General features: G+C 38.9%; 1 protein-coding gene across 1 annotated transcript in view; it reads left to right on the forward strand.

Annotated features, from left to right (window-relative positions):
• MYO5B (myosin VB) overlaps positions 1-24,007 on the forward strand; it is a 582,592-nt gene that overhangs the window by 236,238 nt on the left and 322,347 nt on the right. The window lies entirely within an intron of this gene.

Consider the following 24,007-nt stretch of genomic DNA (forward strand, 5'->3'; position numbering starts at 1 on the left):
TATTTAATGGGAAAGAAGTGCTCCAGGAAAGGAACTTCTGAAGGAATGATAACATAGGTAGGAGGAGAACCAGAAGAAAGTATCAAGTCAAAAAAAGAGAGTTTAATTCTGGCAAAGAGGTGTGGGTGACAGTGTCAGATGCTCCTGAGAAGTCAGAGTGAATGAAGGCTGGGGGAAAAGCCATTTGATTACTCAATTAACCTTGGAGAGAACAGTTTCAATCAAGGGATTAGATCAGAACCATGATCTCAAGGAATTTGGAAGGTAAGAGGATAGGGTGGTGAACATAGCTTACCTTTTCTAGGATGTGTTAGATCCCTTCCCTCTGTTCTTATCTTTCACCAATTCTCAAAGTAATATATTCTGTCTCACCACATACACAGAATAAGTTCTCAATAAATATATGCTGATGGTGACATTCCTAATTTAAATGAAGTAGCTTATAAACATAGATTATAAGCTCCATTTTAGATAGTAAGCTCTTAGAAGGCAAAGGCTGGATCTGTAGAATTCTCTTTTTATAGTTCCCAGAACAGCTGCTACCTAAAAATAGATGGTAACTATTCCTTTTTATAGTCAATCAATCAACAAACTTCCTCTAAGATCCTGTCCAACTTGAGAATTATCTGACTTTGTCCAAAATATTTACTGTATCCCAAGTGCTTGGCACTGTGATTGTTAATTATCTTTGCAGAGAAGATTAACTTTAGTTAGAATGTTAAAATAATGCTCGAAAGGGACCCTAGAGATCATACATTCTTAGCCCTTCATTTTTACATATACTTATATAATTTTGGAGTCAGACAGGATATCCACTAGTTTGATTATCTTCCGAATTCTGGAACCCCAACAGATGGTTAACCAATCCCTGAATGAACATTTTGACTGACAGAAAGCTCATTATCTCACAAGGCAACCTACCCCAAGGTTGAACAGCTCTAATTGGTAAATTCTTCTTTGTTGTGTGAGCTCACTTCTTCCTATGGGCAGTTATGCCCTCTAGAGCTACATAAAACTAGTCATACCAATTCCATATGACAACCTTTCAGATATTTCCAGACCACTATTGTATCTCTCTAAGTCTGTTTTCCCCATAGGCTAAATGTCCCTAGTTTCCTGAATTGGTTCTTGCATGGCAGTCTCCAGAGCTTCTTCCCTTTTTGTCCTCTGGGCTACTCTGTTTTCTTTCTTAGAATATAATGACTGGGACCTAGTTCCCAGGCACTAATACCTCTGGCTGAATCACTGCAGGCAGGAACTGTCTTGAGTTTAAGGTGATTTCCTTTTCATTTAAACAAAAAATAAAATAAAATAGAGGCATCCTAGACCATCTATGGCCTTAGAATTAGGTTACCATCTTTAATTGCCAGGCAAGGCAGTGCTGGTGGAATTCTGTGATTTGCTTGCTTGTGGGTCTGTGATTTTTATTTGAATGCATGAGATAAGGGCAAAGGAATAAAATTTAAGAAGATTAGATGCAGTATTGGAACAGAGGGATAAAATTTGTTATCCGTAGCTGTGTTTTATGGTGAATAGTTGAACTTCAGGTACGGCCCATGAAACGTTAGCAGTTCTGAAAGACACAGCCTATTGAATGGGGTTAACACAGACATTTGGGAAGAAAGGAAGGAAAAAGTAATTTATTAATCACTACTAAGTGCCAAGCACTGTACTAAATACTTTGCAAATATCTCATTTGTTCATTTTCACAACAATGCTGGGAGATAGGTGCTATCATTATTCCCATTTTATACTTGAAAAAACTGAAGCAAACAGTGGTTACGTGACTTGTCTAGGGTCACCCAGCTATGTGTCAGAGGCCAGAAAGGTTAAATAGTATGAAGTAGCTCTCATCTGAAACTTGTATTTGGTTGCTAGGTTGAAGAACTCAGTTCACCTGACTTTTACTTTACAGTCATTTTCCGTGGATTTATCTCAGTATGGCAGGGGTGGTGAAGTACAGTTCAAATAATATTTCCCAGGGTATCTGAAACATTTTTCAATGAGAAAGGTTAATGTAATGTGAAACTTGGCAGCAGTATATGACATTTCTATTTTCATACAATGTTAATGCTCCTCACACTGTTCTCCATTTTCCCAAACTCTGTATTTCTATGGTAGCTAACACAGACATTGATTGATTGGTGATTGATTGACTGGACTCTAATGGAGCATAGTACCAAGCCCACAGCTTCAGACCTCATATGGGCCAGGAAGTCTTCCCACAGAGAAAAATTCTCTGCCCTACAGTCACAGACTGGATTGCTGAACTGGGTCAGCAATTTCAGAAATGTGTGCCCATGTCCCTAATGGGGAAATAGAAGATAGAAGGAATGCAGCTCATCTGAACTCATGGAGACAGAGTCCAGAAAGCATTCCCATCTGTCCCCCATAGTCAGCACCATGTCTATATACAAAGAATGAAGAAAAACATTTTTAAAATAAAGTGCAATTCTTTAAGTTAATGTACAAAGTGTCCCAAAAGTCTTGGTGCATGAGAAAGCTTAAAATTACTTAAGATTTTTTGGGCCATCTTATTTTTATGCAAAATTTTAGATGGTGGGTGGGCTTGGCTTTTTCAGAAGACGTAGCAGTGTTCTTTATAATTGGGATAGAAAAGAATAGCAGCTGAATTCCACTAACTCTCCATTCCCTAGCATGGGACCCTCCTTACTGATGGGTAGTATAGGTTAGTGATGGAGAACCTATGGCATGGGTACCAAAGATGGCACACAGAGCACTCTCTGTAGGCACTTGGTCACCTTCTCTCCTAACCTGGTTTTATTACTAGAAAGGCAGAGGAACTCAGATGGAGCTGCTCCTTTCCCTCTCTTCACTGTGCCTGACAACATTTTTTTCACATCATTCACCCCTCTGCCCAGCAGCCCAATGGCAGCGTTTTCTTCCTCCCCTGTGGGGGGTCAGGAGTGGGGGGTGGAGGGGCACTTGGCACTTGGGGGGGCATGGAACTCCATCTCTAAAAGTTTCACCATCACTGGTATAGTTAATGGCTTTTTGTCTTGGGTTTGGTATGTTTAAATTCCATCCAGTCTCCCTGATGACTGTTAAAACTTTTCTAATAGAGCTTTATCACTTTGATCTAGATAAAATCTCTGGATCCTCCATCTCTAACAATCTGAAGCTATGTTTTGATAGCTGTAAAAAGGTAACAACCTTTGGGAGAAGTCATTTTAATGCATTTGCCGCCCCCTTGCAATTTAGGGTGAATAGTTGCAAGAGGGTTTTCATGGAAGGAAAGGGAGAAAAGAGTGTGAAGTTAATGAGAGGAAGGAGTTGGAATCCTGGGGGAACAGCCTCCCGGAAAGCAGAAAGGACAAAGAACAATGATGAGGCCCTTAACTACCAACATCTACTCATGTCATCAGGGAAGCACTAGGATTGAGGAGAGGGATTGAGGGAAATAAGGTCACCCCTGTTCTTTTTAAAAATTGTTTGTACAAGTGAGAAAATTCTCCCCCGCAGTGGGTAGCCTACATGGGACGAGTAGCAAGTGAAGTATCACCTTGTAAGTACTCTGAAGTAGTTTTACTCTGAAGACAGCTCAGAACTGAGTTCAGTATAGTACTTCATGTCACAGAGCAGAAGGATTCTCTGAACCCCTTGCCCATTGGAAGCCCAAAGGGGGAGGCCCACACATAGCATGATGGAAACTAATGTTGCCCCTTGTATTCCCAGAACCAGAGAATAAAAAGCTTTGCAATTGATGTCTCATGTCTAGAAAAATGCCGTTTTGGGTTACAAAAGGAATTAACCTCTCCTTGAAGAGCAAGTACTAAGTGTGGTTAGAATTAAGGGATGTCATTTAAAAAAAATACCTCATGCCTTACAGCGGTGATAAGAAGGGGAAAAAAGCCAACCCTCATCGACTTCTCTCCGATCTCCCAACTCACTGATTACTCACCCTGGGCATTCCTAGTGGAGAATAATTGCCCACTCAGCTGTGCTTTTGCTGAGGCATTAATGAGGGGGAAAGAATATAGGTCTTTAAACTATTTAAAATCTATCCTGATGGCATTTAGTTTGAGTGTCTAGTGTTTATCCTTGGGATGTGACTGAGCTGCTCTGTCCTTGGAAGTGGTTCTGGTTCAGCCAGTCTACAAATATTTATTCACTACTGTATATGAGGCATTTTACTAAGTTCTGGACAAAAAAATATCCTAATGGGTGAGTGAAATAGGGGAATGGGGGAGACAGGAAAACTTGGTATGACAGTTACACACTTAACTTAGCCAGGGAAACCATTTAAATTTTTGTGAGTCCTTTGAGGTCATAATGAGACAGTAGGAAGCAACATAAAAGGATTTTAATAATAAAATAAGGTAGGGCAAGTGGGAAATGGGGCAAACTTCTCTTAACCACTATAGGAGGGAAGATACAGGGGTTTAGGTGGTGCAGGAAATCAGGACAGGAGAGATAAAACTTACACTACCCTATACTAGACTAAATGCAAGCTTGACAGGGTTTCCGGGATCTCACTGCTTGCTCCAACGATGTTCTCTGCTGTCCCAGGGTTCAGGATGTTGGTACAGTCCACTACCTCCACTGGGTCACTCCAATAGGCTGTCACAGACCTGGAGGACCACCCTCCAAAGCTGCTGATCCAGACCTATTTTGTAGTTCCTCAAGTGGGGTTTCTTCAGTGAGATCAGGGCACAAGCTCCTCTACCAGTGGCAAAACTTCCAACTGTCCCAGAGTTCAAAATTTCTGTGCCCTTTCTGCCACATTCCAAAAGCCCTTAGAATGTTCAACTCAAACTTGCATTTTCCAATATACTTTTCTAAATTTTACACTTATCTATCTTATCTTATTCCTTATTACAGGAAAGAACTTCAAAACCACTATGTGTGTATAAATATATACTGAGTGGTTGGAAGTAATCTCAGAAAGAAGGTACTAACCATAGGATGGGAAAGAAGGAAAGGCTTCCTAGAGAAAATTTAGTTGAAAGATGAGAATCAGAAATGGACAAATTCTTGATTATAGACCAAAAGAAAAAAGGTAGTAGTTGTCCTTGACTCTTTTCTCTCTTACTTTCTAAATTAGAGCATTTCCTCATCTGTTTAAAACCATAAAGAATTTTAGAATTCTATTAGTAGGAGGTCCTTTACAGGGGTAGCTAGGCGGATAGAGAGCCAGGCCTGCAGTGGAAAGGACCTGAGTTCAAACCCAGCCACAGATACTTCCTAACTGTCCTGACCCTCAGCAAATCACTTAACCCCAGTTGCCTAGCCCTTGCTTTTCTGTCTTAGATATTAAGATACTTAGATTCCAAGACAGAAGGTAACATTTTTTTTAAAAGTACCATACAGGTCTAGAAATTGAATTTCCCACCTAGTTTAAGAATTATTTCTAGAGCACCCCTGAGAAAAGACTGTCCACCCTCTATTTAAATATTTTAAGTATTTAAAGAAATATTTTAAGTATTTAAATACTTCCAGAGAGTTTACTGCTTTACTGAGCCATATCCATTCGGTTGTTGGATTGCTTTGTTAGAAAAAGACTCCCTCCTGGTGAGCCTTCCTATGAAATAAATTGGACTAGAATGTTAGAAATGCAAAGAACCTCCGGACTTCCCTAGTTCTTTCATTTTCTGGATGACTCAGATGAAGGCCAGAAAGGGGAAATTACTTGTCCAAGATCATGACAGAACCAATGTCAGTCAAGGGTTAGTCCTTAGACTATCTGAAGAATACTGTGTTTTGCATTAGTCTCCTTTAAGAGAATACAAGATTCTTTAAATTATTACTCATTTTGAGACCCCCCCCTAACATTTCTGTTTATTCTCCTTAGACCCTAACTTGTTTGACATGGTCCTCCTTAAAACATGGCATCCAGAAATGAACATAACATTCTAGTTTACTCTGATGAGCATAGCAGACAATGAGATTAGTATTTCTTATTATTTTGACACTTCTATTAATGAATATAGTCAAAATTACATTACTATTTCAAGCAATTAATGTCACACTGTGGCAGTACTGAGTTTATAGAGAAAATTCCTAGCTTTTTTCATGTCATTAAACTTTTATTTGGAGTCTACTCTATGCCAGGCACTGTGCTAAGAGCTAGTCATATAAAGAAAAGCAAAAACTGTGCCTGTCCCCAAGAGACTCACAACCTCATAGGGAGGATAACCTGCAAAGAGCTATGGGCAAGCAAGGTGTATACAGGATAAAGTGGAGAGGATCTCAGAGGAAGGCACTAACAGATTCCAAAAAAGTCTCTTTCAGAAGGTAGAATTGATGGAAGTCAGGGAAACCAAGAGATTCTTATGTGTGTATATGCATGTTTATGCACATGTGTGCTGTAGGCACATGTATGTGCAGGTGCATATATTATGCATGTACATGTGTGTCGATTTTCCTTTTTGGTTGGTAGCCAGTGACTCCTTTGGCATCCATTAAAGTTTGATGAGTTTCCTATTTGCCAGATTTCTTAGAACTTTTTGTATTGAATCAGAAGGGTTTTTGTGTTGAATCAATATTATATATGGTGGGAGGGGGCCTGACTAGTTCACAAAAGTCCACTTTAACCCACAGGGAGGTTGAATTGCATGCCTGTTACTATTCTTTGTTCCTATGAGCCAATGCTTTCTGAGATTCAAATAAGCTAAAATGCTGAGAACAAAAGCCTTTTGTAAGTCACTGTTACCTCTATATGCCAGTGATCTTGATTGAGAAATCATAGGAGTTTCTAGGAGACTGAGGAAAAATAGTAGTACTGTGAGGTGGGCTGTAATCTTTCTAGGAAAACAGGGCTTAAGTTGCTGAAAGTATTTTATTATGGGCTGCAAACTATAGCTTATTTCCCCATGGTGGTAGGAGCACCAAACTTGAGTCAGGTAACTTGGGTTTTAGACTTGAATCTGCAAAAGCTATCTTTTTTTAGACCTTAACAAAGTGCTTGGTGCATACTAGATGATTAATAAATTCTTGTTTGCTTTATGACCTTGGCTTTTTTTTTAAACTCATACCTTCTGTCTTAGAATTGATCCCAAGATTTTTTACATAGTACTATGTATATAACCCATATCAAACTGCTTATCCTCTTTGGGAGGAGCAAGGGAAGTGAGGGGGACAGTTTGAATTTTATAAGTTCAGAAAATGTTGAAAATTGTTATGTGTAAGTGAGAAAATAAATTTTTTATTAAAAAATTAGATCATCAAAACAATTTGGTACTGGCTAAGAGATAGGAGGGTAGATCAACGAAATAAAACTAGGGGTAAATAACCTCAGCAATCTAATGTTTGATAAACCCAAAGATCCCAGTTTTGGGAATAAGAACTTACTATTTGACAAAATCTTCTGGGAAAATTGGAAAATACTATGGCAAAAATTAGGTTTAGATCAATATCACATACCCTATACCAAGATAAATTAATTAATGACTTAAATATAAAGAGTGATATTGTAAGTAAATTAAGTGAACATAGTATAGTATACCTGTCAGATCTATGGGGAAAGGAAGAATTTAAGACCAAGCAAGAGATAGAGAACTTAACAAGACATAAAAGAAATAATTTTAATTATATTAAATTAAAAAGGATTTGTACAAACAAAACCAATGTAATCAAAATTAGAAAGGAAGCAACAAAATGGGAAAAAAATTTTAACAGATTTCTCTGACAAAGATCAAATTTCTCAAATATATAAGGAACTAAGTCAAATTTACAAGAAGTCAAGCCATTCCCCAATTGAAAAATTTGGTCAAAGGATATGAACAAATCGTTTTCAGATGAAGAAATCAAAACTATCAATAATCATATGAAAAAGTGTCCTAAATCCCTCCTGATTAGACAAATGCAAATCAAAACAACTCTGAGGTATGACCGTATACCCCACAGAGTGGCCAATATGACAGTAAAGGAAAGTAATGTTGGAGGGGATGTGGCAAAATTGGAACATTAATGCACTGCTGGTAGAGTTGTGAATTGTTCCAACCTTTCTGGAAGATGATTTGGAATTATCCCCAAAGGTCTTTAAAAGAATGCATGCCCTTTGATCCAGCAGTATCACTATTAGGTCTCTATCTCAAAAGTTTTTAAAAATGGGAAAGGATCTGTTTGTATAAAAATATGTATAGCTGCACTTTTTGTGGTGGCAAAAAAATTGGAAAATGAGAGGATGTCCCTCAGTTGGGGAATGGCTGAACAAATTGTGGTATATGATGGTGATGGAATACTATTGTGATATAAAGAATGGTGATTTACTTGATTTCTGTAAGAATTGGAGGGACTTACATGAACTGATACAGAGTAAAATGAGCAGAACCAGGAGAACATTATTCACAGTAAATGAAACATTTTGGGATGATCAAATTTAATAGACTTTGCTACTAATAGCAATGCAGTGATCCAGGACAGTCCTGAGGTACTTATGAGAAAGAACACTATCCACACCTAGAGAAAGAACTGTAGGAGTAGAAACACAGATGGAAATACATGATTTATCACTTGCTTATTTGCAGTTTGGGTTTTAAGAGATTATTACAAAAATGAATATATATATATATATATATATATGGAAATAGGTTTTGAGTGATAATGTGTAACCCAGTGGAATTGCTTGTCAGCTCTAAGAGGGAGAGAACAAAAATATTTTTAAAATTAAATTATATTAAAAATGTTTCAAAGAAGAAAATACTAAGTAAAGGTTCCAAGGGTTCTAAAGCAGAAGAGTGACAAGGCTAACCAACTGAGGTTAAGTGTCTTGTCCAAGGTCACACAGCCAGGAAGTATTTGAGGCCAGATTTGAACTCAGGACTTCCTGTCTCCAAGCCTGGTCCTCTATCCAATAAGCCACTTTGTTGCCCTGACCTTGGATATTTTCATTCCACCTGCCAACATTTATTAGGCCTGTCTAATGTGCAATTCATTATGTTAGATCAGTGATTCCCAAAGTGGGCACTACCGCCCCCTGGTGGGTGCTGCAGTGATCCAGGGAAGTGGTGATGGCCACAGGTGCATTTATCTTTCCTATTAATTGCTATTAAAATTTTTAAAAAAATAATTTCCAGGGGGCTAAGTAATATTTTTTCTGGAAAGGGGGAGGTAGGCCAAAAAAGTTTGGGAACCACTGTGTTAGATGCTGGAGATGAAATAAGATAGTTCATGTCCTCAAGGAACTAACTGTCTAGTGGAGGGATAATGCAAAAACGTAACTAATTATAATCAATCAGTGGACATTTTCTTTAGTGTCTGCTATCTGTCAGGCACAGTGCTAAGTCCTGGGGATTCAAAAAGAGGCAAAAGATAGTCCTTGCCCCTCAACGGCCTTATAATCTAATGGAGGAGAAAACAAGCAAACAGATATATACCAACAAACTATATCAAGGGTAAATAGTAAATAATCAACAGAGGGAAGGCTCTAGAATAAAGAATTGGAAAAGGCTTTCTGTAAGAAGGTGAAATTTATATGATAAGTACACATGAAGGGTTTTAGTGGTTATATGAAAGATTAGAAAAGAGGAAATTTTAATTGAATGAAATTGAGTCTTAGGGAGATTCTAGCTGAGCTTATTCTTGAAAGAAGGGTAAGATTTCACCTGGTTGAGATAGGGGAAGAGAGAACTCCAGGCATAGAGGGCAATATGTGAAAAGCTACAGAGGCAGTAACAGATGGGATAAGATTAGGGAAGAGCAAGTATTTCAGTTTGAAGGAAACATACAATCCAAGAAGGAAGATTGTGTGTTATAAGGTTGGAGCCAAATGGAAGAGGTCACTTCATGGTAAACTAAGGAGAATGGGGGTGGGAGGGAGCCACAGAATGTTTGTGAGCAGGGGAGTGACATCCTTTGACCTTTTCATTAGGATGATCACTTTGATAGCAATATGGATAATAGACTGGAGCGAGTAGAGATCAGAGGTGTATGTACCAATTGGAGGTTGTAGCAGTTCAGAGAGTACCTGAACTATGGTGGTGGCTGTATAAATGGAAAAGAAAGGAAAAGGAATTATTGCAGAGATGGACTTTAGATGGAGTTTAGAATAGATTAGACAGAGGGAGTAAGGGACAGGAAAGAGTCAGATGAGACTTCAAGTTTCAAGCTTTGGTTCCTGAAAGAATGGTTGTGTCCTCAAAGGAATCAAGGAGGGAAGAAAGAAATTTTAATTTAGGATAGTTGACAAAGTGGCAGGAGGGCTAAGTGGACATTGTCAGAAGGCAGTTAGAAACTAGAGAATAGAGATTGATGAAGGATTCAGTGTTGAAGATATGAACAGGGAATTTGCAATTACACCCAGAGAGCTATAAAACTATATATACCCTTAGACCATTGTTGGGTCTGTTTCCCAATGAAATCAGGGGAAAGGGGGAAGAACCTATGTGTTTCAAAATATTTCTAAGAGCTCCTTTTATGGTGGCAAAGAACTGGAAATTAAAAGGATGTCCATAAATTGGGGAATGGCTAAACAAATTGTAGTATGTGATTGTGATAGAATACTACTACCCTATATGAAATGGTTTTTTGGAGTCATTTTAAATATATGCATATATTTAAATTATTTAAATATTTTTAAAGTTAATTTAATTTTTTAAGACTTGGAAAGTTTTTAAATACACAAAATAATGAAGAGTGAAATGAGAAGCAGGAGAATATATATATTATATATAGCTACAGATTTAATATCTTAAGAATAACTTGTGAACATTCACCTCTAGAGAATAAACTGAGAAGTAAAAACAGGAAAGACATAATCTACATATATATAACTGTTTGCCAGACAATATTTTCTGTGTGTGGGGAAGGGAGGAAGAGACTGAAAAAAATTCTTTAAAAAGATATGAATGGGAGGGGGGGGAGCAGCTGGGTAGCTGAGTGGATTGAGTCAGGCCTAGAGATGGGAGGTCCTAGGTTCAAATCCAGCCTCAGACACTTCCCAGCTGTGTGACCCTGGACAAGTCACTTGCCCGCCCTTACCACTCTTCCACCTATGAGCCAATACACAGAAGTTAAGGGTTTTTTTTTTAAAGAAAAAGGCTATGAACAGGGAGTTTTCTGCATGTTAGAGGTGGTTGAAGAATAGATGAGTAAGGGAATATAAGGTGATGAAAAGGACTGCCTCAGGACTGCATTTCTATAATTAACACAAGGATCAGATATGTCATTTATTTTTTTATTTTCTATTTTTTTTTAAACCCTTACCTTCCATCTTAGAATCAATACTGGGTATTAGTTCTAAAGCAGAAATGTGGTAAGGGCTAGGCAATGGGGGTTAAGTGACTTGCCCAGGGTCACACAGCTTGTTAGTGTCTGAGGCCAGATTTGAACCCAGGACCTCCCGTCTCTGGGCCCAGCTCTCAATCCACTAAGCCACCCAGCTGTCCCCCAGACATGTCATTTAAATCAAATTATTATTCTTTAAATACCTGAAACTTGATAGAACTTAGGCATTTCTACTTCATAATTCCTGGATTTTTCTATATCATTGTCATCAGTATTCATAAAGTTTTTTTCAAATAATGAAAGAAATAAAACATATTGCCTACTTATAAGGAACAGAGGTAGGGAAGGATAGCTTGGATCTTTGAGGTCTTCTTAAAGTCTTGTCCTTTAAAGTTGGGTTAAATGATATTCAAAATTTCTTCCTCCCCATGAAGCATATGATAACGATAATGGCATTTCAAGGCAGCTGACATATCCAATTTACCAATGAAGAAACTGAGGCCCAGAAAGGGATTTAAGCGACTGGGTTAAAATCACTTGGCTAATAAGTGGTTTTAGCCAAGACTAAAAACTTCTAACTTCCTGCTCTACCTCTCTTCTTACAGCTCTGTTGTGCCTCTGTTCTCTCCATACTACCCAGAATAAGCATGAAGAAGATAATTCCTTGCCCCTGCCTTTGAGAGATCAGACTTCTGCATAAACATACTGAGGGTTCTAATAAGCAATAATTCCCCAGTACTGGGAGGGGGGTGGTGGTACGGGATTTCCAGCTGTCTGCCTGGGATAGTTCAGGACTTGAATTAATTAGCTCCATCTAGTGGGAATTTTGTGACTACAGAAAGACTATTATCTGACTGGCCTCATGCTCTGACCTCTACGCTGACAGTTAAATTACTCCTCTGTGGATAATTTCAGGATCTGGCTTAGTAGATAATAGAGTATCCGTGTTGAATATTATTATACACGTAGAAAGAAGACTCAGAACTAATGTAGCATTAGCCTACCATTGAGTTCACCTACATGGGGCATTTTAAAATGTTTTGCTGTTGTGTTTTTTCCTCACATGCTTTTATTTCTGCTATAAAATGTGACATTTGAAGGTGGCAGCAAAATGTGAGCCCCAGAGACCCTCTCAGGTATCAAATCCCTGCCCAAAGGACTTGATAAACTGTCCTAGTCAACCCTATGCATAGATATGATCATGTACCTCTTATCAAAGATATGGACCCACTAGATAGGATACCTTTTTATGGCTACTTTGGGCTAGCAGTTTAATTTAAATGCATATGATAGTCTGGAAGAGGTAACACATTAAGTCATTATTGACCATTAACTTCTTGGCTGAAATTAGTTTATTCAATTAGCTATCACCTAATAACAAAGCCCCCCGGGTTTGCTCTGGGGCAGATCATCTCCAGTAGGGACAGAAAAGCTATGAGTATAAAGCAGAGTTTTCTAGCTATTGAGGGACAAGGTGTCAAGAGACTGGAGGAAGCTGAGAACTAGTTTTACCTTCTCCCTATTTTATAATTTTAGTGGGAAGCTTGTCATTGCTGTTTGGTGTTTTCAGTTGTGTTTGTCTCTTGGTGACCCCATTTCTGGGCAAAGCTACTGGAGTGTTTGTCATCTCTTTCTGCTGCTCATTTTACTGATGAGGAAACTGAGGCCAACTGGTTTAAGTGACTTGCCCAGCGTCACACAGCTACTAAGTGTCTGAAGCTGGATTTGAATTTGGGTCTTACTGACTCCAGGCTTGGCACTCTATTCACTATGCTACCTAGCTAGTTCAAAGTAAATGAGAGGTGAGGGTGATGGAGGATGGTCTAAAGCTAGATGAACTCTGAGATCTGTTCCAATTCAGAACATGCTGTCATCAGTTCTTCGATAAATGCATTCCTTCCCTCATTGTTCTGAAAAAGCAAAGGTGTATAGGTACCACCTTCAAATGTCACATTTTATGGCAGAAATAAAAGCATATGGGGAAAAAAACCATAACACAACATTGAAAAAGGCTGGCCGACCTTAGAGTTTATTAGAATGTTTTTGGTATGGTACTGAAAAAATTCTCTGTTGAATCTTTGGAAAGTTATCAGACCTGATTCCAGCCCTTATCACAATGTCTGGCACATTGTAGGCACTTAATAAATGTTTATTGATTAAGTGAAATCTGGTATGACCTTGGACAAGTCAATTAACTTTTCTGGGTATTAGTAGAACTAATACAACTGTAGAATGAGAAGATTCAACTTCAATGCTCTGTAGAGTCCCTTCTCTCTCTAAAGCCAGTGAATGTTCTTAGATTTTATGGTGCTTTTGAGGCTAGCGGTATAGCACCATGGAAGATCAGGATTTAAAGTGATTTTTAGATGTCATCTCCTTTAACCTCCGAGAAGCAAAGAATCATAGATTTGTGACTGGAAGATGGCTTAGAGGTCAGAGGTGTACAGATCATGAAGATAAGGCTTAGGTCATACAGATTAAGTAAGCATCAGAGATAGGAAATGAACCATGATCTTCTGCCTCCAAAGTTAGTATTTATTCTATTGAACTATGCTGAAAATTGGACTCAGAGCTTATTTATGATAGAGGCAAGACTCAAACTCGGATCTTCTCACCTTGGGTTTGGTCTCCATGTTGGCTTTGCTCAGTTCTATGGCCATACATTGTATTTCTAAGTCTTGTCCTTGATTATAGGATGACTGAAGAGAGTGTAGGATGGATCAATGTTGCATCCATCTCCTCTACTAGAGAAGCAGAAACTGCTTTTTTGGGTTAAAAGGTTATGTTTTACATGACTAACGTTATACTGCAGATGCTATTACAAGGAGGACTTTGAGTACATGTGAGCATACACAGGCACACACATGTGGAAGGGACTATTTCATTGATGTCTCTTAATGTTTAGTGGGATGGGGTCAGCATGGAAAAGTTACTCATAGACTAGAGAAGCAACGGGAATAAAATGACAGAAGGTATTCTTCTGGAGATCTTCACAGTAATGGGAGAGGGGCAGCTAGGTAGCACAGTGCCAGATCTGGAGTCAGGAGGACCTGGGTTCAAATGTGGCCTCATACCCTTCCTAGTTGTGTGATCCTGAGCAAGTCACTTAACCCTTTCTTCTTTCTTAGAATTGACACTAAGATAACAAGTAAGGGTTTAGGGGGAAAAATATAATGGGAAAGTAAGAGGGGACTTAGAATAGCCTGACATTCAGGGTAAAGAAAAGGAACAAAGATTCAGTTAATAAAAGGGATTCTGTCTTCTTTCCTCCATCTCTCTTTGTTCAGGTGAGAGATCCTGTGTGTTGCTGTGACTTACCTAAGGTGACATAACTCCTCAGAGCCAGTTTGGAATTTAAAACCCAAGATTCTTGACTTGTTGCTTTAGAGCCAGAAAACATTAAAGTTCTTTGAGTCCAACTCTCTCATTTCTTGACTGATTAAACAGAGTGAGGCATATGGGCCAGACAGCTAAATAAGTGTTTGTGGTGGGATTCGAATCCAGGTCTTCCTGTCTCCAACTCCAACTACTCTTACTCTGTAGTATATAAGATCTAACATTTCTGGCTTACTTCAAAAAGTGAAGGAGAATCCATCGGAGGGAATGGAGTGAGCAGTGGTGTATTCCTAGGACATGGGAGAGGACTGTTACATTGACTGATGGATTATTGAATATTACATAAAGATGGAAAGACAGGAGTTCAGATCTTAGAAGGCCTCCCAAAATAAGCCTTCTCACACAACTAAGACTTTTGATTCTTCACAAGATTCCACACTAATTTTTTTTAATTTGATGTATCTTGCAGAAAGCAGCAAAGGAGGCCCTATCAAAAGAAGGGATAGAATGTGATTATATAGCCACTAGCTAATTGCTTTAGATAAAGCCATACCTTCTTAGACAGACATTTTCTTGGACGGCATTTAGAGGTTCACGATCTGGGTTAATAGGGGGATTGTTGGGAGGAAGAGAAGTTTCCAAAATGTTGATCAATGAAGTAAATTGACCCCGTCTGCTTTGTGGGTGACTAAGTAGTAGCTAAACTAGGTTTGTCAGGAAAAATTAGCCCTTTTTTCTTAAGCAGTGGTCACTGAGCACTTTATCAGCAAAAAAAGGTTGGGGAATGATCAGTCACATATATCCAACAAATATGTGTGTGTGCTTATTTACAAATTATATACACATACTATTGTATTCATATATTATGTGTCTTATAAAACACACAAAACAGAAAATTTTCAAAGGATCTTTTAGATACAATAAACTGTTTAAAAATTATTTTAATTATCAATGGTACAAAACAGCATTTTGCTCTTGAGAGAAATGTGATTAAATTTGTTTAATTATTTTTAATGTATATGTCCTAGGGGATGGTGAAGACTTGTAAACAGTAATTAGTTGTTAGCAATTAATTATTTAGTTAGATCAATGTAGCTAGCCAAGTAACTAAATTTTATTTTTAGATCCTTCTTTTATTGAAAAACACACGATATAACAATCAAATAATAGGCCAGTATAGTCACTGAACATAATAGCTTTTCAGCAAGTCACGTTTCTCTAAGATTTTCAATATTTGCCATAAAACAAACAAAAGTGAATATTCACTCATTTGAATTTAAGGGAAGATCTTTAATATAAACCCATTGGTTTTTATGCCATTATGCTTAATGGGAGATATCTTAATTTGCTATTAGTATCTGGACACCTTCTATGTGGAACAGTGAATAAAGTGCTGAGGATTTCTCTTCCTCAGTTCAAATTTGCCCTCAGTTACCAATTATCAGTGTGACCCTGTACATGTCACTTAAATCTTTTTACTTCAGTTTCCTCATCTATAGAATGAGCTGGAGAAGGAAATAGCAAGCCATTCCAGTATCTTTGACAAGAAAACCCCCAGATGGGATCACAAAGGATCAGACCCTAACTAAAACTGCTAACCAACAACAAAAATACACATAGAAAGTGGTAAAGCCAAGGTTTGAACTGAAACCCTCTAATTCTAAATCTAGTGTTCTTTCAACCCTATGAACCAGTGATTCCCAAAGTGGGTGCTACCACCCCCGGTGGGTTCTGCAGCAATCCAGGGGAGCAATGATGGCCATAGGTGCATTTATCTTTCCCATTAATTGCTATTAAAATTTAAAAAAATTAATTTCCAGGAGGCTAAGTAATATTTTTTCTGGAAAGGGGGCAGTAGGCCAAAAAAGTTTGGGAATCACTGAACTATAGAAAGAAGGTGTAACAAGATAGCCATGGGTCTGGTAACAGGTCATAGAAGAAACATTTGAAAGAACTGAGTGCTTGATTCTGGAGAAGAGTATAACAGGAGATAAGAAAGCTAAGGACAGATCATTAAAATGCTCTAATGAAAGAGAGTACAAGTATAATTATTCTCTTCTAACAGATAATTAAATGAAGTTTTCAAGGGCAGCATAATATATTCTGGGAAAACCAAAACAAAACACTAAATTTGAAGTCTGAGGACCAAGATTTAGTCAAGTGGGAAGAACTACAGGAGTAGAAACACAGAAGAAAAACAAGTACTTGAACACATGGGTTGATGTGGACACGATTTGGATGTAGACTCTTAATGACCACCCTAGAACAATTATCAATAATATGGAAATAGGTCTTGATTGATGACACAGGAAGAAACCAGTGGAAATGTGCATCGGCTACTGGGGGTGATGGGGGAGTAGGGGAAGAGAGAGCAAGAAAAGGAATCATGGAACCATGGAAAAAAAATTTTCTAAAAAATAAAAAAAGCATTTATGAAACACTAGCTATATACCCTCATTCTGCTATTTTACTACCTGTGTGAACTTGAGCAAGACACTTAAGCTTTTTGAGTCTCTATCTCTTCATCCATAAAATAAAGGAGTTGGCCTAGGTGACCTACAAGCTCTCTTCTAGCTCAGGGTTAAGTGACTTGTACCTTGGCCATTTTGCAGTAACTTGTTCATGGCATTCCATTTCTGGGCATTTTCACTGAATATCCTCCCATTCCTAAAAATCTGCTCCTCCTCATGTCCATCTCATGAATTCCCTGGATTCTTTTAAATGGCAGCTAAAGTCTGATCTGTAGGGGGCAGCTGGATGGCTCAGTAGTTTGAGAGCCATGTCCAGAGATGGGAAGTCCTGGTATGTGGCCTCAGACACTTCCTAGCTGTGTGACCCTGGACAAGCCACTTAGCTTCCATTGCCTGTCCCTTGCTGCACTTCTGCCTCAACATCAATATACAGTATCGATTCTGTGATACTTGAAGGGAAGAGTTAGAAAATAAAAAATAAAATCTGACCTTCTGCAAGAAGCCTTTGCCATTTTCTCAATTCTAGTGCCTTTCTATCAGTTAATTATTTCCAATTAATCATGCATATATCTTTTTTTGAGCATAAATGTTTACAAAGCTGCCCCTAATAAGCTGGGAGTTCCTTGAAAACAAGGACTTATTTTTTCCTCTTTGTATCTCCAGAGTTTAGTACAGTATATGGCACATAATAGGCACTTAATTTTGTGGGATGATTTCCTCCAGGGTTAATTCACCATAAGTGGGAGAGCCAGAAGACAAGGATTTGAACTCAGGCCTGGAAATTCCAAGGCTAATGCTTCCTCTATCCACCCCCATGCTCTTCTAAGGGAAAAACAATTGACCAGTCCTTTTGACCAGGCCTAGACAGAGCTGTTTTGTGAGGGGTTGTGATTTCTACCAGGTTCCACAAAGGACAGCAAAATTAGTTTCCCTTCACTGTGTGCTCGACATCAGCGCTTTTGGAGTTGAGCTGTGCTTTATGTTTTCCAAACCTATCCATTAAAGCATAACAATATTTCCCCTTTTCAAGTATCAATCTGGTTGTTTTCTGGGGTGTATTGTAACTCACCATGTGCCTGTACGATTTGCTGTCTCCCCTCTCAAGTGGAAGAGGATGAATGGCCCCCCGAGCATAACATGGCTTCCCATTATTCTTTCTTGAGGCAGGAAAAGTACAACAAAACAAGCCTGGTGATCTTCTAGCTCAGAGAATATATCTTCATTTGAGCCACTCGGAGAGCACAGAGTACCTCTTCAATTAATTTGGCTGAGTCTTTCTTGACTTAACAGGATTTTAAAACTGTTATGGTTGTTGGTAAATTACTTTCTGAAAAACTCACCTTTGGGGAATTTCCAGTGTATGAGAGAATTCTCCCAATTTAATTTCTGGAATCCTCAGATTTTAGCCACTATGGCAGGGACTGTTTAAAGAAGGCACCCCCCCCATCCCTCCCAATACACACATATGCACATGCAGATACACATGCATATATAAATCCATATACATGCATATATATTTGTCAAAGAACACTACTAATCTGAGGACTCAGAGGTTGCTCTAATTACTCTACTCAAAGGCATGCAAATGATTCATGGCCCCAAATCTCTCTTCCAGAAGAGTTGCCACTAATCATCATTAAAGTCTTGACAAGTTCTTCATAATGAGCCCTTCTTAGATTAATCTTGACAAATGTGGGAAATGTTTTATTGTAGTAGAAAGGGCCCATTATTCAAAGGAGGAAGGCATATGGGCACATTCATTTGCGCTTCAAAGTTGCTTTCCCAGGTAAAGAACAAAATCCTCCATGAGCCTTAGGGACCCAGAGAGGTCAAGCCCAGAATAGAGCCTGCTGCTTCAGATTTCTTTGCCTTTGCCGAAGTTGTTCTCCTCACCTGGTCTGGCCTTCTCTTGACAGACCCATTGAAGTCCTCATTTCTCCTGGGCTAAATCACAATTCTCCGTCTTCTCATCTGAAGGTTTCCATGATGTATTGGTATCAAGAGAAGGTCAAAAAAAATCTAAACTTGAGGTTAATGCTTCAGTGTGCCTCTTCGCTTTTCCACTTAGCTGTAGGACCTCAGCCAAGTCCCTTAACTCCTTTATAGCTTTAGTTTCCTCATTTCTGAAGCAAGAGAGTCAGGAGCAAATGGTCTCTGAGGATTGTTACAGCTTTAACATTTCATGAGGTCATGGTATTTTAACTTATCTTTATCTTTTTTTTCTTTTCAATTTTTACCTTCTGTCTTAGAATTCAAACTAAGTATTGGTCCTAAGGCAGAAAAGTAGTAAAGGCTAGGCAGCTGGGGCTAAGTGACTTGCCCAGGGTCACACAGTTAGGAATTATCTGAGGCAGGAGTTGAAACTAGGATCTCCTGGCCCTGGCTCTCTATCCACTGAGCCACCTAGCTGCCCCTCTTCATTATCTTCTGATAGCTATTAAATTGAAAACAAGAACCATACCTTTTAACTCTTATGTTTTACATTACATAAATAAAGTAATTAACAATGTAAGGCAGATAATGCCATGATGCCAACCTGAGACTTAATTCCCCCCCTCAATTGCAAACTCTGTTTCTAACTTGAATACATGCATATGCATATCTATAGATGAATATGTGCATGTGTGTGTGGAGGATTCTATGAAAAAAAGAGGCCAATTTCCTCCCTTCTGTGAGCTTATAATCTAGTTTGAGGGAAAGATCAATGAGAGACATAAACAAATAACTGCAATTTATAATGGAGCATTCACAAGAGAGATAGGACTTTCTCTGAGGATTAAGAAATCTTCTGACCATAGAGGACAAGGAAGCTTTGATGGAAGAGAAAGAATTTGAGCTGTCCCCTAAAGTATAGCTAAGATTTCAAAAGATTGAGATGGAGGATGAGAGGAGGATGCAATGAATAGTAGAAGAGTTAGGGTGTACAGCACGAGCACAAAAGAATGGAGATGGGAAATTGTGAGATATTCATGGAATAGTATGTTTTCTAATTTGACAGCTGCACCAACTCCCTAAAGCAGAGTTTTGTGAGATAAGGTTAGAAAGGAGATGGTTGCCAGGCTGCAGAAAGCTTTAACAAGTGAACATCTACAAGATATCCAGGTGGAGAATGATGTAGAATAGGAAGGTGGAAATATGAATCTAGGGCTTGTGCAAATAATGAGAGGTGGGGGTATAGATTTGGGAGTCATCTGTTAAGAGATAATAGTTGAAGCTGTGGAAGGAGAGGAGATTCACTCCTGCAGCATTGAGAGAGAAAAAGGTGTATTTAAGGAACAAACTACATATTAGAAGAAAAAAGAGGAGCTAGTGATGGGAAGACCATAAGTGACTGAAAAGCTAAGAAAGCCTATGAATTTCTAAATTATGAGGGTTAGAGGGGTGTTAACTGGTCTTAATTCTCTCATTTTTTAGAGATGAGAAAAATGAAGCTCAGAAGTGGGAATGATTTGTCCAAAGTCCCACAGCTAGTCAGTAGAAAAATCTGAACTAGAATCCAGGTCTCTTAATTTAAAAGGAACCAAATGCTTTTCTGAGGATTTTATGCTTTCCCCCATTACTCCACATTCATAAATCAAGACAGGAAGAGGGATTTTCTAGAAGGAGGATAGTCAACAGTATCAAAAGCTTTAGTGAGGACAATTAAGAATTTGGAAAAGAGAACATTGGATTCAGCCATTAGAAAGTCACTTAGGGTCTTTTAAGGAGGACAGTTTCAGTCAAATATTGGTTGTTGTCCTTCATACTCAAAAAGGTCCAAAGTGCCATCACAGGTGAAGTCTTTTGACTCAGGAATAAATTGGATTTGAGTGAGGAAGAGTGGTGCAGAGTCATCAACCTCATTCTCTTTTCCAAGTTATCTGGGTCCAGTGGCAAGACAAAAGTCAGGATGTCATGTCATGGCCATGGATACAGGGCATCTGTATACTTTGGCATCTTCAATGTCTGACCAAGCTCTAAGCACTTCACAGTGCCTACTTCAGTTGCCTTCATGGCCTTTGGGACAAATTATTCTCATCTGCATCTTCCACTGGGAAGTCTTCATATGCTTAGGGTAGACACGTTGCTAACATACCTTCTGGTTGCCCTCAATCTGGTCTAGCCTGCTTGCTGACATGGTTTACTAATTGGAGCCACTGTGCATACTATAACTTCTTGGAGCCACAGGGGAAAGGTAGGTGATAGGTAGACATCAAAGGATGATGAGCAACCCTGAACAATTAGTCTTCCCTGGACACCCCGTACATCCCAAGTAGCATGTAATGAAAGTCAGACTAAAAGGTGAAAAAGAATGGTTAAAGGAGGAGAGGCATTGACTATAGATGGTGCTTTCAAGTAGTTTGGAAAATAAAAGGATAGAGAGAGATTGAATGAGTCTGAAGATATAGCAGGGCTGAGAGATTGTACGTAGGGTACAATAGATTTGGAGCCAAGAAGTACTGAATTCAACTCCAGCCTCAGACACTTATTAACAATGTGACAATGGGAGTGAACTTCTGGGTTAAGATGGTGGCAGAGTAGAGGCAGGACGACTCTCTCTCCTTACCAGTGGATATAGAGTACATCCAAAGGACAAGAAAACAAAATCCAGATGAAAGAAGGGACCCCACAATAGGGCACAGTATCAAAGGTACATGGGATTTGGGCACTTCCATGCTATAAGGGCAGGGGGATAGCTCCCATCAAAATGCAAGCGGATCAACCCTCACTGACCCCACCCACATTACCAGAGTCAGAGGCTGCACTCCAGAGTTAGGACGAGCTGGGGCACAAAATCTAGCCCCTAGACAGCTAGCTGGCACTACTAGGAGCTTGTCCCTGAGAGCAGCAAGACCTAAGACCTGGGGAGGCTGGAAAACTAAGACCTTGGACATGAGAGTGGGGATGAGAGAGGCAGCAGCAGCACCCAGTGCACTCAAACTCAGGGGAAAATCTCAGATGGAGGAGCAAGTGTGGGCCAAGTCCCAAACTCTAGGCAGCTGGCTAGGACCATGGTGGCTCAACCCTGAAAACAGCTAGACCAGAGACCCCAGGAGGGTCCCCAGAGAAGCCAAGAGACTCACAAAGTAGCCTCAGACAAAAAACTGCTCCCTAACTCCATACAAAGATTGCCTTACTCAGCCTTCTGGCAGATAAAACATAATGATGCCAATCAAGGCCAATCAAGAAATAAACAAGAAGACCAAGAAAAAAGCTCAAATACTTGATAATTTCTGCACACAAAAAAACAACAGAAAACAGAGGAGGACAAACAATTAAAGACATCCAAACCTTCCCAAAAAAATGAAAATGGGTCACAAGATCTTGAAGAGTTCAAATATGAGATTATGAGAAAGATGGAAGAGATCTGGCAAGAAAATAACAGTTTAAAAAGCAGAATTTTGCAATTGGAAAGTGAGGCTCAGAAATCAAATGAATTGATAAGCAAACTGAAGACCAGAAATGACTAGCTGGAAGCCTTGAAGGACCATATAGACCAGAGTAAAAAGGAAAACCAGTCTCTAAAGGCTAGAATTGGACAATTACAAGCCAATGATCTCTCAAGACAGCAAGAACAAAGAAAGCAAAGTCAAAAGACTGATAAAATAGAAGGAAACATGAAATACCTCACTGTGAAATTGACAGATCAAGAAAACAGGTCTAGAAGAGACAATTTGAGAATCATTGGTCTTCCTGAAAAAGCAGAAATTAATAGAAATTTGGACTCCATACTAAAGAAATTATTTAGCAAAACTGCCCTGGAGTTCTACAACAAGAGGGCAATATAGACATTGAAAGGATCCATAGATCACCCTCTACACTAGACCCTGTAAAGAAAACTCCCAGGAATATAATAGACAAATTCAAGAGCTTCCAAGTAAAAGAAAAAATATTATAAGAAGACAGAAAGAGACAATTCAGATATTAAGGGGCACCAGTCAGGATCACACAGGACCTGGCAGCCTGCACACTAAAAGACCGCAAGGCTTGGAATATGATATTCAGAAAGGCAAGAGAACTGGGTCAACAACCAAGGATCACCTACCCATCAAAACTAACTATATACTTCCAGGGGAAAGTATGAGCATTCAACAAGATAGAAGATTTCCAAGTATTTGCACAGAAAAGACTGGGACTAAATGGAAAGTTTGATATCCAACCACAAAAACCAAGAGAAACATGAAAAGGTAAATAAGAAACAGAAGGGAAAGAAAGAAAATTCTTATTCTTAAATTTACCCCTTTAAGGACCTTAATAAGATCAAATTATTTGTATTCCTATATGGAGAAATCTGATGTGTAATTTTCAAAAACTGTATTCACTATTATAATAATTAGAAGAATTATTCATAGGGAGAGGTTGGAGCACTAAATGGTCTAAGATGAGATGGGGCGAGGAAAAAAGAGGGATGGTGAATAGTAGATGGCATCACGAGATACTTGAATGAATAAGAAAAATAGGATATTCTATACCACACAAAGAGAGCATGGGAAGGGGAGGGGATGAATACTATTATAAAAAGGAGAGGAAGAGAGCATTAAGAGGTAATAGTTAAACCTTACTCTCAGCGGAATTAACCCTGAGAGGGAAGAGTAGCTTTATTCATTGGGATATAGAATTCTATCTAACCCTACTGAGAAAGTCAGAAGGGATCAACCAAGGGGAGCAGTGGAGTGGGGAGGTCAAAGAAGGGAGGGGAGAAGAGGAGGGAGGCAACTCATTAGGCCTAAAAATATTCAAAGAGGGGAATAATAAGGGAAGGGGTGGAAAGGGAAGTAAATCAAGGGAGGGGACAAGGAGGACTGGTCTAAAACAAACCACTGGCTTAAAAGGAAATAGTGTAATAAGAAGGGGTAGAACTAGGAGAGGATACCAAAATGTTGAGGAATACACAACTAATTATTATAACTCTGAATGCGAATGGGATGAACTCACCCATAAAATGGAAGCAAATAGCAGAGTGGATTAGAAACCAAAAGCCTACCATATGTTGTCTACAAGAAACACATATGAGGTGGGTGGACATACACAGG

This window comes from Gracilinanus agilis, chromosome 1 (genome assembly GCF_016433145.1).
Source record: "Gracilinanus agilis isolate LMUSP501 chromosome 1, AgileGrace, whole genome shotgun sequence".
Taxonomy (NCBI): Eukaryota; Metazoa; Chordata; class Mammalia; order Didelphimorphia; family Didelphidae; genus Gracilinanus; species Gracilinanus agilis.